This window comes from Gorilla gorilla, chromosome 14 (assembly GCF_029281585.2).
Source record: "Gorilla gorilla gorilla isolate KB3781 chromosome 14, NHGRI_mGorGor1-v2.1_pri, whole genome shotgun sequence".
Classification (NCBI taxonomy): Eukaryota; Metazoa; Chordata; class Mammalia; order Primates; family Hominidae; genus Gorilla; species Gorilla gorilla.
The window spans coordinates 40,874,169-40,886,384 of NC_073238.2; the positions used below are offsets into that span (position 1 = coordinate 40,874,169).

At 43.5% G+C, this 12,216-nt stretch overlaps 1 protein-coding gene across 2 annotated transcripts in view; it reads left to right on the top strand.

Annotated features, from left to right (window-relative positions):
- Nucleotides 1-9,939: 9,939 nt before the first annotated feature.
- Nucleotides 9,940-12,216, top strand: part of WASF3 (WASP family member 3) — a 131,279-nt gene continuing 129,002 nt past the window's right edge. For both annotated transcript variants that reach the window (XM_004054285.5, XM_019039893.4), the window contains exon 1: nt 9,940-10,093. The gene's annotated coding sequence lies outside the window, so the exon portion shown is untranslated. The remainder of the gene's footprint in view (nt 10,094-12,216) is intronic.

The following is a 12,216-nucleotide window of genomic DNA, read 5'->3' on the forward strand; positions in this document are numbered from 1 at the left end:
ACTGTAATAGTCTGTTTGCTTTTCTTGATCTTCTCCACTGAATCGCAAGTTCCTTGGTGGCTGAGACTCTTTATTTTTTGAACATCTCCATTAAGTGCAAATAAAATGCTCCCTGGACACTTGTCCACATTGAAACAAGTAAGAAAATAACAAACAGAAACCAGTGAGAACATTTTAGGGGCATGGGCCTGTTGGGTGAGTTAATACATCCTAGGTAGATTTTGACTGAGTCATCTAATCATGCATCAATGTCAATGAATGACATTGCCTAAAATGACTTGGTTTCCCTTGCAGAGCAAGGTTTTGCTCTATTAATATCTGCCAGGGTCAATCATTTGGGTTGGTACAGATTGACCTTATTTTAAGTTTTGTAGAGAGACAGAGTTCTGGTTTTCGGATTCTCATAAGCAAACCTCTGCACAGATATATTTTTGACCGTGGCATTTCTATGTTTTCATTTATACAGCACCCGATAAATTTCCTTAGCATTCAGCATAAAACTCCAGATGTTTTCCTTCAAATTTACTTTTTCTCCAGACTACCCTGTCTGTAATAACATCCTCCTTTTCCTTCCCAGAAGCTTGAAACCTTGAAATAATCTCTGACATTTTAATCTCCTTCTCTTCTTACTTTCCGAAGGTCAATGATCAACTCCCCTGGGTCCTATCCCTGAGACATGTCCCACTCTGCTCTTTTCTTTCCCTTCTCTTTGCCGCTTTCTCAGTTGAAGCCTTAATTATATCTGCTACTTATTTGAGGACTTTATAACTCATCTCCTTGCCTCCTTTCTCCTCTCCAACGCACTATTCATGGATGACAGAAATCTTCACAAAGTACACAGCAGCTCTGCATTTGCTTCTTTTCCCCAGAGAGCTGAGCCCAACCCAAGGCCGTAACACACTTTGGTGAACTGATTAAACTGCCTTCAGTGGCTCCTTGTGGTCTATGCAATCACGCCAGAATTTCCTAGCAAGATATTCATGACCCTACAGAGTGAAGTCCTAGCCTCTTCTTCCAGCTTCTCTGCAACTTTCTCCAGCATTCCCCCAACTCACCAGCTTCTCCCCAACGGTACCATTTCCAGCCCTACAGTGCTCTTCTCCAGCTGCCTCTACTTGTCAAAATGACAACTACCCTTTGAGGTTCTACTTAAATGTCACCTCTTCTATGCTTCTACTTGATTAGATGTATCTTCCCTCTCTGTGATACTCTGGTGGAATTTAATTTACCATCTACTTCTCCCCTAGATCCCACTACATTTTATTTTTCTTTCTTTCTTTCTTTGTTTTTTTTTTTTTTTTTTTAGATGGAGTCTTGCTTTTGCCAGGCTGGAGTGCTGTGGCGTGATCTCGGCTCACTGCAACCTCCGACTCCCTGGTTCAAGTAATTCTCCTGCCTCAGCCTCCCAAGTGGCTGGGATTACAGAGACGCACCACCACGCCCAGCTAATTTTTGTACTTATAGTAGAGACAGAGTTTCACCATGTTGGCCAGGATGGTCTCGATCTCCTGACCTCATGATCCACCCGCCTCAGCCTCCCAAAGTGTGTGGATTACAGGCGTGAGCCACTGCGCCTAGCCAATCCCAGTACATTTTTTTCTTGACTCATGAGTATTGCTTTTGACTACCTGCCTGGGTTTGCCTTTCCATGCTGTGGGGTTCTCCTTAATGGCAGTAAGAAACATTGTACTTAGCTTGGCTTCAACCAGCGCATCTTACGACTTGTCTCTCTTTTTATTAATAAAGCTTCATTATCTTTATTAATAAAGATAATGGGTATTGAGGGTTAGTGGACCTAACATGGGGATCACGACGTTGAATAAAACACAGTCCTTTCTACAAAGAATGACCCAGACTGGGAACTAAGGCAACCTTAGGAAGTGTTCTTGGATTTGTAAAAATAAAAACCCTCTGCGACCCCAGGCAAGTCATATTTAACTTCTGGTGCCTTAGATGACTCATCTGTCAAATATCCTTTCTTCAAGGGCTTTCCTAAGAAAAAATAAAATTTTAAAAACACCTAAATCTGTTAAGATCTTTAAATTTTATAGGAAAAGCCATTGCATAAATAACCCACATGGATTTGGGCTTAGAATATTTGAACCAGCAAAAACCCCAGGGCCTGATGGTTGACGAGAATGTTTGATAATGAAGGCAAGTCTTTCAGGTAGCATCACTCTGGGAGTTATTTTCTTCCTGCCAAAAGCCCGGGTGGCTTATATAACTCCACCTCACCACAGCACAGAGATAAAAGCCAATCTTAAGCAACTGCAGCAGGTAATTTTGCAGAGTATGCTTTGCAAGAGAGTGTTGTACATTTCTTTTAGGAGCAAATTAGGAACAGTAATACCCAAGCAATAAATGAAGACAATAACCGAATTTGGAGCAATAGCTATTCAATTTTTGTAATAATATGAAAACAAGGTACACATGGATCTGAAAGCATGATAGGTCCCAGACAAGGATGAACAAACTGGGGGAGGGTCTATATGCTACATCAGACTGCAGGGTTTGATTTTTTTAAAATTCCTTATTGGAAAACATAGACTTATCCTATACCTTATTTACTGTTTGTTCAAATAAGTGCAGTGCATTTTAGTTCCCCTCATAAGCTTTGGTTCAGTCATTTCCAGATAACTCTCTTCGTTGTTTGTAAAGTCTGGCTTAAAATAAATTTCCTTCAGGTGCTGAAGGGAACGGATCTTATACACCAACAAGTACAGTTCAAAGAGGGAGGGATGAAGAAGAGGAATAATTAAAACTCACTGAACATTGGCAATTATTCAACTATTTTACTCTCATTTTATATAAGGGAAATGGGGGCTCAGAGATATTTAGTTACTTTCCTAAGTAAGCCATTGACCGGGAATTTAATCCTGATTAGTTTAATTCAAGAGCTCATGGTCTTTATATCCCATCCCCCTTCCTCCCAAGGTTCTGGGGTCCAAGGTAAGTGGACAATAAGTGGTGTCTAATTAAGGCCTGTGCATATCTTGCTGTAACACATTCAGCAGCCAGGTAACTTCAGATCCAGGCACCCTCCCCTTCCCCACCCCAGCAAGGCCAGGATTGTGTGTCTATTGGATGAGAGCCAGGAGAAACTGATCAGTGTCTGGTGGGGAAGTGGGGGCAATGTGGGAGTAGGCAGCCTGCATGGGCCAATGTGCCTGGAGTGACACAATTGTCACTGGGGACACCTTCAATCTTCCTAACGCTGTCCCCATCAGCTTCATGTCTGATGTGGTTTGGCTCTATGTCCCCACCCAAATCTGATGTTGAATTGTAATCCCCACATATCAGAGGAGGGACCTGGTGGCAGGTGATTGGATCGTGGGGGCAGATTTCTCCCTTGCTGTTCTCATGATAGTGAGTGTGTTCTCATGAGATCTGATGGTTTAAAAGTGTGTGGCACTTTTCCCTTCTTTCTCTCTCTACTGCTCTGCCATGGTAAGACATGCTTGCTTCCCCTTTGCCTTCTGCCATGATTGTAAGTTTCCTGAGGCCTCTCAGCCATGCTTCCTGTTAAGCGTGCAGAACTGAGTCAATTAAACCTCTCTTCTTCATGAATTACCGAGTCTCAGGTAGTTCTTTATAGCAGCATGAGAAAGAACTAATACAGTGGCTTCATGGGGGATGGAAGCCTGTTCTCCGCATGCTCACCATGGGAATATCTAAGTCTGATGCCTTGGAGCCCTCTGTCTTTAAGTGCTATTTAGATTGCTTGGATATTAGTAGTTCCTATGACATCATGAAAACTCATTCAACAAATATTAGCTCTATGCCTAGTAAGTGTTAGGCACTAGGGATTCAAAGTGAATAAGAACTAGTCTCTGGCCTCAAATAATTCCCTGTCTGGTGGGGTACAGCGAATTAACTGTGGCAATAAAGCCATGTGAAGGAGTGCAGGGAGAGTACAGAGGCTGGTATAGGTAACTGTGCCCAGGAAGGCTCCAGAGAGGTGAATTTGAGCTGCGTTGTGAAAGTTGAGCTTCCCAGGTGAGGAAGGGCAGGAGGGGTATTCAGACAGAAAGCCCAGGGCATGTAGGGCGAATGCTAGTGGTGCAGGATGCTTCAGGAAATCTGGTAGCTGGATTATTTTTAAGGGCTTTATTTGACTTATCCTGTAGACAGTGGGAGACTGACGGTTTTTGAGCAGCATAGAGATGCGATCAGATCTACATTTTAAAAATTGCTCATAAAATAGCGTGAAGACACAGTGAAGGAAAAACCAAGGGAAATGTGTTAGAAATATTGTCACAGCACAAAAAGGGATGGTGGTGAACTCAGCTTGGGTTGTGGCAATGGGAAAGGAGAGGCAGGGATAGATTTGAGGGAAGTATTGGCCATGTGCTTCTCAGAATATTGTGCACACATTACTCTGCTGTCTCACTTAGCAAGAATAGCAACTTCTAGGGCTCTCCATGTTCATTGGAAAAACAGCTTGTCTGTGAAAATATCAGTGAGTTTTGGCTGGGTTACCTTGGGGGAAAAAGACAATTTCTCTGGGCCTTATCTATAAAATGGGCAACAGACCACATATCCAATAGATGTTATGAAGGTTAAATACAACAAATACAGCATACTGCACATAGAGCATTCTCAACAAATGTTTGTTATTTTTACCTTCTCATAATTTTCCTCACCTCAAAATAAAGTTAATATCAATATACTGCCTTGCTCTCATGAGATAATTGGGTTAATATTAAAATTTAAGATATAGTCATGTTTCCAGCAAATATTTTATTCTTGTGAGATGTAGATATGGATATGTATGTATTTATTTCACTCTATGTCAAGATGAAAATAAATACTATCCTTCAAAAGAAAGCTCAGGTAAGTGAAGTATGTTTATAAAGATTTATATATGGAGCTAAATTAATTCTTGAGAACTGAGGTATTTGTAGTCATTATTTTACTTCATTCTGAGAACAGTACAAATGAGCATGTCAAAAATGATGACAGTTATTATGCTTTTAAAATTTGATTTCTTACATATTCTAATTATATTCTTTTAATTAGTAACCACTCTTTGTTCTTTCTCTTCCGCAAAGTGAGATTGAACTCAGTTCCTAATGCAAAGCAGTTTGTAATTTTTATGGAAGATGACATGTTATTAAGTAAAAAGAATGACAATTGTTTTTCCACTAAAGACTTAGTGATGACAAAAGAGAATTAAGCAAATCACTGAGGGAATAACTAATTTATTAAGTGTCTTGAAAAAGTCACTGTGTCATCACTATCAGATTCAAATTAAGAGGATGCCTAAGCTGCCTACATTTTGACTTTAGAAATATATCCAAGATTTTGACCAGGCAAAGAACAAAGATGGCACAATTCAAGAGGTTTTAAAAATAGTTGTGAAGCATATTCTTATTAGGAATATGCTTGAGAGCTGTTCAGTTATCGTAATGCTAGACAGCTGCATCTCACTACCCTGTGGGCCCCGGACTGGCTTCACTACACGCTGCATGCACGGGATTTCACAGAACACTGACCGTCACTTGCATCACCAGAATTCTCTTGACCACAATACCTTGTCACCAGTTTCCCTGCTGCTAGATTTTATTTTACTGTACTTCAGCATAATACCAGCATTGTATACCAGGTTGGTCGAATATTTACAGAAAAAAAGTTGGGAGGGGGTAGTAATGGGGTCTGGAGTAGTTATAGGTATCTAGTTTCCACGGTTCCATTTTATAGGCTATGCACGGCTCTACTTGTACACTAGAATGATCCAGACATTTTTATTTTGGAGATATATGCTGAAGTATTTAGGGTAGAGTATCTTGGTGTTTGCAATTTGTCTTCAAGTGGTTCAGCTAAAAAATAATGGAGAGGCCGGGCACGGTGGCTCATGCCTGTAATCCCAGCACTTTGGGAGGCCGAGGCGGGCGGATCACGAGGTCAGGAGATCGAGACCATCCTGGCTAACACGGTGAAACCCCGTCTCTACTAAAAATACAAAAAATTAGCCAGTTGTGGTGGCGGGTGCCTGTAGTCCCAGCTACTTGGGAGGCTGAGGCAGGAGAATGGTGTGAACCCAGGAGGCGGAGCTTGCAGTGAGCCGAGATCACGCCACTGCACTCCAGCCTGGGCAACAGAGCAAGACTCCATCTCAAAAAAAAAAAAAATTATGGAGAGACAGAGAGAGAGACTGATGGAGCAAATGTGGCCGTGTGTAACTGGATAAAGGTATATGGGTGTTCCTTCTACCATTCTTTCAATATTTCTTTACATTGGAAAAATTTTAATATAAAAAGTCAGGAAAACCTCCCCAAAACTTTTTCTTTTCTTTTCTTTTCCTTCCCTTCCTTCCTTCCTTCCATCCTTCCTTCCTTCCTGCTTTCTCTCTCTCTCTTTCTTTCTTTCTTTCTTTCTTTCTTTCTTTCTTTCTTTCTTTCTTTCTTTCTTTCTTTGACAGAGTCTCACTCTGTCACGCAGGCTGGATTGCAATGGCGTGAGCACGGCTCACTGCAGCCTCCAACTCCTAGGCTGAAGTGACACTCCTGCCTCAGCCTCCTTCTGAGTGGCTGGGACTACAGGCATATGCCACCACTCTTGGCTAATTATTTTATTTTTTGCGAAGATGGGAATCTCACTATATTGCCCAGGCTGGTCTCAAATTCCTGACCTCAAGCAAGTCTCCTGCCTTGGCCTCCGAAAGTGCTGGGATTACAGGTGTGAGCCACTGCACATAACCCAAAAACTTCTTAAAAGGTACAATGATAAAGAACTTTTAAAAAAGATTTACCAATAGTTGAAGGACAATAGAATTTGTGACTGCAATAAAGGTCCATAAATACAGCAAAGGTGACCTTGCTTAAAAAATTTTAAGAAATGAAACTTTCTTTTTATTCTGTTAACTATGGTTCCTACTGCCTTTTCCAGAATGAATATACTTAGAATCATACAGTCTGTAGCCTTCTCAGACTGACTTTTCTCATTTAGCTATATGCATTTAAGTTTCCTCCATGTCTTTGTATGGCTTGATAGCTCATTTCTTTTTATCATGAAATAACATTCAATTGTATGGATGTACTGCAATTTGTTTATTCATTCACCTTGTGAGGGACATCTTTGATTTTTCCAGGGTCTCGTGATTATGAATAAACATTCGGGTACAAGTTTTTGTGTGGACATGTTTTCAGCACAACTGGGTAAATACCTAGGAGTGTGATGGCTGGACTGAATTGTGAGACTATGCATAGCTTTGTGAGAAACTGACAGACTGTCTTCCAAAGTGGTCGTACCATTTTGCATTCCCATCGGCAATGGATGGGCACTCCTGTTGTTTTGTATCCTTGCCAGTATTTGGTATCCTTAGGTTTTTTGTTGTTGTTGCTGTTAGCTTTTTTATTTTAGCCATCCTAGTAGGTATGTCATAGTATTTCATTGTTGTTTTAATTTGCAATTGCTTAATGACATATGATATTGAGCATGTTTATTTGCCATCTGTGTATTGTCAACTCTACTTTAGGGAGGTGTCTGTTTAGATCTTTTGCTAACTTGAAAATTGGATTGTTTTTTAATTGACACCTGAGTGGCCTTTTTAAAAAAGTGGGTCTTATGAATAAATAGAGTGAGGGCTCAATCATGAATTCATTTATTCAGCAACTACATCAGGTACTGCCACTCTCATACCCAAGGTCTGCATTCCTCTTTTCCATTACTAACAAAACTCTAATATTCCTCCAGCCAATGCCCCAACTTTAAATACTTAGCATTTCAGACTCCTTTGCAGCTAAAGGTGGTCATGTGACATGTGGCTGGCCAATGAAATGCAAGCAGAAGGTGCTGGGTAAAGCTTCCCAGGAAGATGCAGACCCAACTGGGCATGCACCTCTTTGATCTTTTGCCCTTTACCCATCCCCCTACCATTTTCCTGAATGTGATGCAATGCTTAGAAGGGAAGCAGGCATCCTGTGACTATGAAGACAGAGATCACATGACAAGGATAGCAGATACAATGGCTAGAAAGAGCCTGAGACACAATGACACCATAGAAGAGATATTACAGAAGCCCTGTGGCTGTCTCCAGGTTTCTGGTTTTATGGTAAGAAGCACCCCTATTTAGTAGGCACTTTTAGTCAAGATTCTGTTACAGATCACCAATTCACTCCCTGATGCAGCAACATTTTTCAAGCACTTATTAAGGATGAGGCACTTATTAGCGGTGGGCTCTAATCCTCTAACAAGACTGCTCTAAGCAGTTTCTATTTAAAGGACTGGTTCACACAAGACCATATTTGAAATAATTTATTTGTATCATGAACCACAACACTAGGAATAGAATCATATTTACCACATGCTCAGCACTGTACTAGGCATTATAAAAGGAGGAAAGAGGACTGTAAAATAAGGACCTTATCCTCATGGAACTGATGATCTAATTAGAGAAGTAAGACTGACCTATACGAAACAAACCTGAACACTTTGGGATGATGTGATTAAGGGCTAACAGTGAGTGCAAACTAAGTGTAGCAGCGGTTTATAAGGCTGGGGTCACCGAAGAGGGAAGCAGCCAGGGAAATATGATTAGCAACCTTGAAAACACTCTGGGTATCTATACTTTCATATTTTTGAGTTCTAAATTAATGACCTAAATATAGACATGGAAGCTATTCCCCTGGGTAAGTGAAGATGAAATGAAGGAAAGTCATTTTAATTTGAATGCCAATTTAGCTTTCAATTCAGCAGACATTTGTTACTCTAGTATCAATATTTAAAATACTGGGTCACTGTAATTATTCACCAAAATCCTGTTTACCTTGTTAATTACCAGCAATTTTTTAAAATGATGGCACTTTATGGAAACTGAATATATGTCATCTTTAAAAAGAGCTTTTAAAATCCCTCCTTTGGAAGTAATGCAGGTTAATAGATTAGACATTTTATGAAGAGGGCTGCATGATTTTTCTACTGCATTTCTGGTGTTGCAAACTTTGGTGAAATTATCAACTGCTATTCATTTTTTCCAACTTTTAGTTGTCTCTAGCTAGATGTTGATCATTATTTCACATCTGTAAAGAAAAGAGCAAACCAACTTGAATTAGTGTTTCTTGAACTATTCATTAGAATTTAAAATTTTTTCCTAAAAGTTTTTCAATTTAGTGAAAAAAGAATAAAGGCATGCAAATTAAAATAAAGGTAACATTTCTATTAGATGTTTTTAAACCCCTTTCCTTTGTGACCTAGCTTTTCTATCTTGGCTTTTCTATCTTTTCTTCTCTTCCTTTCCTTTCCTCCTCTTTTCTTTTTCTTAAGTTTGTTTATGCCTCAGTCATCTGGTCGCACGTGGCTATGTTCCACTGTGGCAGGGCTTAGCTGGCAGTTTCAGGGATATCTCATTTTTAATAAGTATTGTGGATTTCCTCACATCTAGGGTGGAGAGAGATTGGTGATAGGGTGATAAAAACAGAAGAATCTGTGTTGAAGGAGATGGGAAGATTTTAAAGGCAGAATGCTAACGAATTTGAGCAGGGCATAAAACCAACCCATGAACAGGGCTACAGTCCTCTCAGGGTTGCCTGAAGCCTCAGCCCTGGAGGACGTCTGACACCTCACAGGTAGAGGACCTCTGTGCAGGAGCCCTCAACACCCAGGGAGGATTAGGATATAAGCGCAAACTCAAAGATACTGTAATGGGCACCTAGCAACCAGAGGTGATACAAGGGTCTCTTGGCCCGAAGTATCCCCACCTCTCCTCGCTGGAAACGACGCTGCCTAAGCCTCATCCCGAGCTGGGGGCGGAGGACCAAGGGTGAGAGCCACCGCCTCCGCAATCCCCCGCCCCTCGGCACCGTCGCTCCGCGCGCTCGCCGGCTCCCTATTGGCCGAGGCACTCGCCAATCCTGGTGAAGCGGCCCCGTGAGTTGGCCCTGGTTGGTGGAGCCGGCACTGAGCCCCCCTCCTGCTCCGGCCGAGCCCCCCCGCCGGGAGGGGGCGTGGCCGCGGCCGTGGACGGGCCGGAGGCGGCGTCGCTCGCGCCGCTGCGTGCGGTGTGGTGCGAGGCGGGTGCGCCGGGCGGCCGCGGCGCGGCGGGACCATGGAGCTCGGAGCGCAGCCCCGGCGCCGGCGGCGGGACCGCGGACCGGTGAGTGAGGGCTGCGGTCGCCCCGGCTCTCCGCTGTAGGCTACTGTGGCCCTCTCGGCTCCGGGCCGGGCGGCTGTCGGGGGAGGGGCGGCCCCACGGCGAACTGAAGTTGCTGCATCGCCGCGCGCTCCGGCCGGGCGGCGGGGCCCACTGCGGGCTGCGGCGCCGCCTCGCGCCTATCCCTGCAGCCCGGCCGCATCCTCCCGGCCGGCTCCCGCGCTGGCAGGGTCTTCTCGCCGTCACGGCGCGGCCAGGCGGCCCTTCTGTCCCGCGCCTCCGGGCCTCCGGCCCTTTGCCGTCCGGTGCGCGCTCCCTGGACTCGGGGCAGCCACCCGCCCTCCCCGCCGTAAGTGGCGCCCGGGCCTCCGCTCGCGCCCCACGCACGACGCCCCGGGCCGCTCCGCGTCCGGGACCTTCGCATCCGTTCAGTGTCTGCGCGCCCTCGCTGGGTCTGGTCCAGCTCCGCGTGCCCCCCGGCCCCATTCGGCCCTCCCCGCCCTGGCCTGTGCCCTCTTGGTGCCCGCGTGCGTGTTGGTTGCGGGCGTCCTCTCCCTCGAGGCTGCGGGGCCGCGTGGCTCCCGGCCTCGGAGACCAGGCCGGACTCTTGGAGTGCAGGGGAGGAGGTGGGGCGGCCCGCGAGTGCGGGGGACCGCGCGTACGGAGCCGCGGCGCGCGGGGTATCATCCCCGGGGGACTTTACCCGCGCGCCTGGGCTTTAGCGAGGGCAAAAGCTTCCTCTCAGTTTGTGGTGCTGACGTGCAATGGCGATTGCTTCTTGATTTGGCCCCTCTGCAAGGAAGAGTTCCCTGGTGGAGGTGAGAGTTCTTAATTATTCAGAAACTATGTGATGGGCTTAGGGATGAATGGGAGCATCGTAGGAATTCTTTCTCATTTTAAGGTTAGTTTTTAAATTAGCGGTTTACTTCCAGCAACAGTCTCGAGTTTTCAAAAACTGAAAATTAAAAAGACTACTTTTCGCAGTTCTTCAAATTAAATGCATAGCAGAACATGGTATTTTAAGATTCAGAGTCTACTTTTTATAAGGGGGAGAGGATAGCTATTTGAAATATTTTGCATCTTAAAAATTAGGTTTATCTAAAGCTTAAAATGCGACTCTATCAAAACTAAGTTCAAAGTATTGTAATTGACTAATCTTTCTATTGTCTCTAGGGCAAATTCTATTGCTTCTTTTTATATGTGCTTTACCCAACTCTCCTTTTCTAGCAGTTAAACAATGCAGTGGTTCTTTAAAGCTAGTTCTTTTATCTGCTTGAGAGGTTAAACAAACGAAAGCTGGGTTTGACCTTTCCCAAAGGCATTCTCATTGTGTCCTCTCCAGCTCCCTTCTCCCAGGGTTCTAATGACTTCAGTGTAGTACTCATTTTTCTTCATCTTGAAAGATTTTCTTAGTTGATATTCACAAAAGCTGTGTCTTTTCACATGTTTAAATATTGGAAAGTTTGGTCAACTATTATATTTACCTTCCAACCTGTGCTTATTCTAGAACTATCTACATATAGAAATTGTTCTTGCATTTCCAGTTGGCTGACATGAAGTTGCTTAATAGCATTTGTTTTTAAAAAATCTGTTTGCTTTAAAATTTACAACCTAATAGTCAATGATGTGCTTCACTGTCTTCAACAATTACGAAAATAAAGGTGGAACACACTTTGCTAAGTGGTCATGCCAACATTGTAGCCTCCTATCTCTTGTCAGTGTGTCTTTGTAGTCACACGTTACGGTTCCCATAGAAACCTATGTATGGCAGGTAACCTTTTGGTTATTGGGATGTTTTGATTAAAACAATTGCGTTATAATGCAAGTATTAAATGAATTGTCCCTACTCACGGGCTAGTACTAGTGATCGTCTTTGGAATTCCAAGGACTTTCTTTGAAGAGTACTCCCAGATTGTTTTTCACTTTGGGTGGCTTTCCATTGCTGTAGACCTTGAATCTCTTTTTCTTTTCTTTTCTTTCTTTCTTTCTTTTTTTTTTTTTTTTTGAGGCGGAGTCTCGCTCTTGTCTCCCAGACTGGAGTGCAGTGGTGTGATCTCGGCTCACTGCAACCTCCGCCTCCTGGGTTCAAGCGATTCTCCTGCCTCAGACTCCCGAGTAGCTGGGAG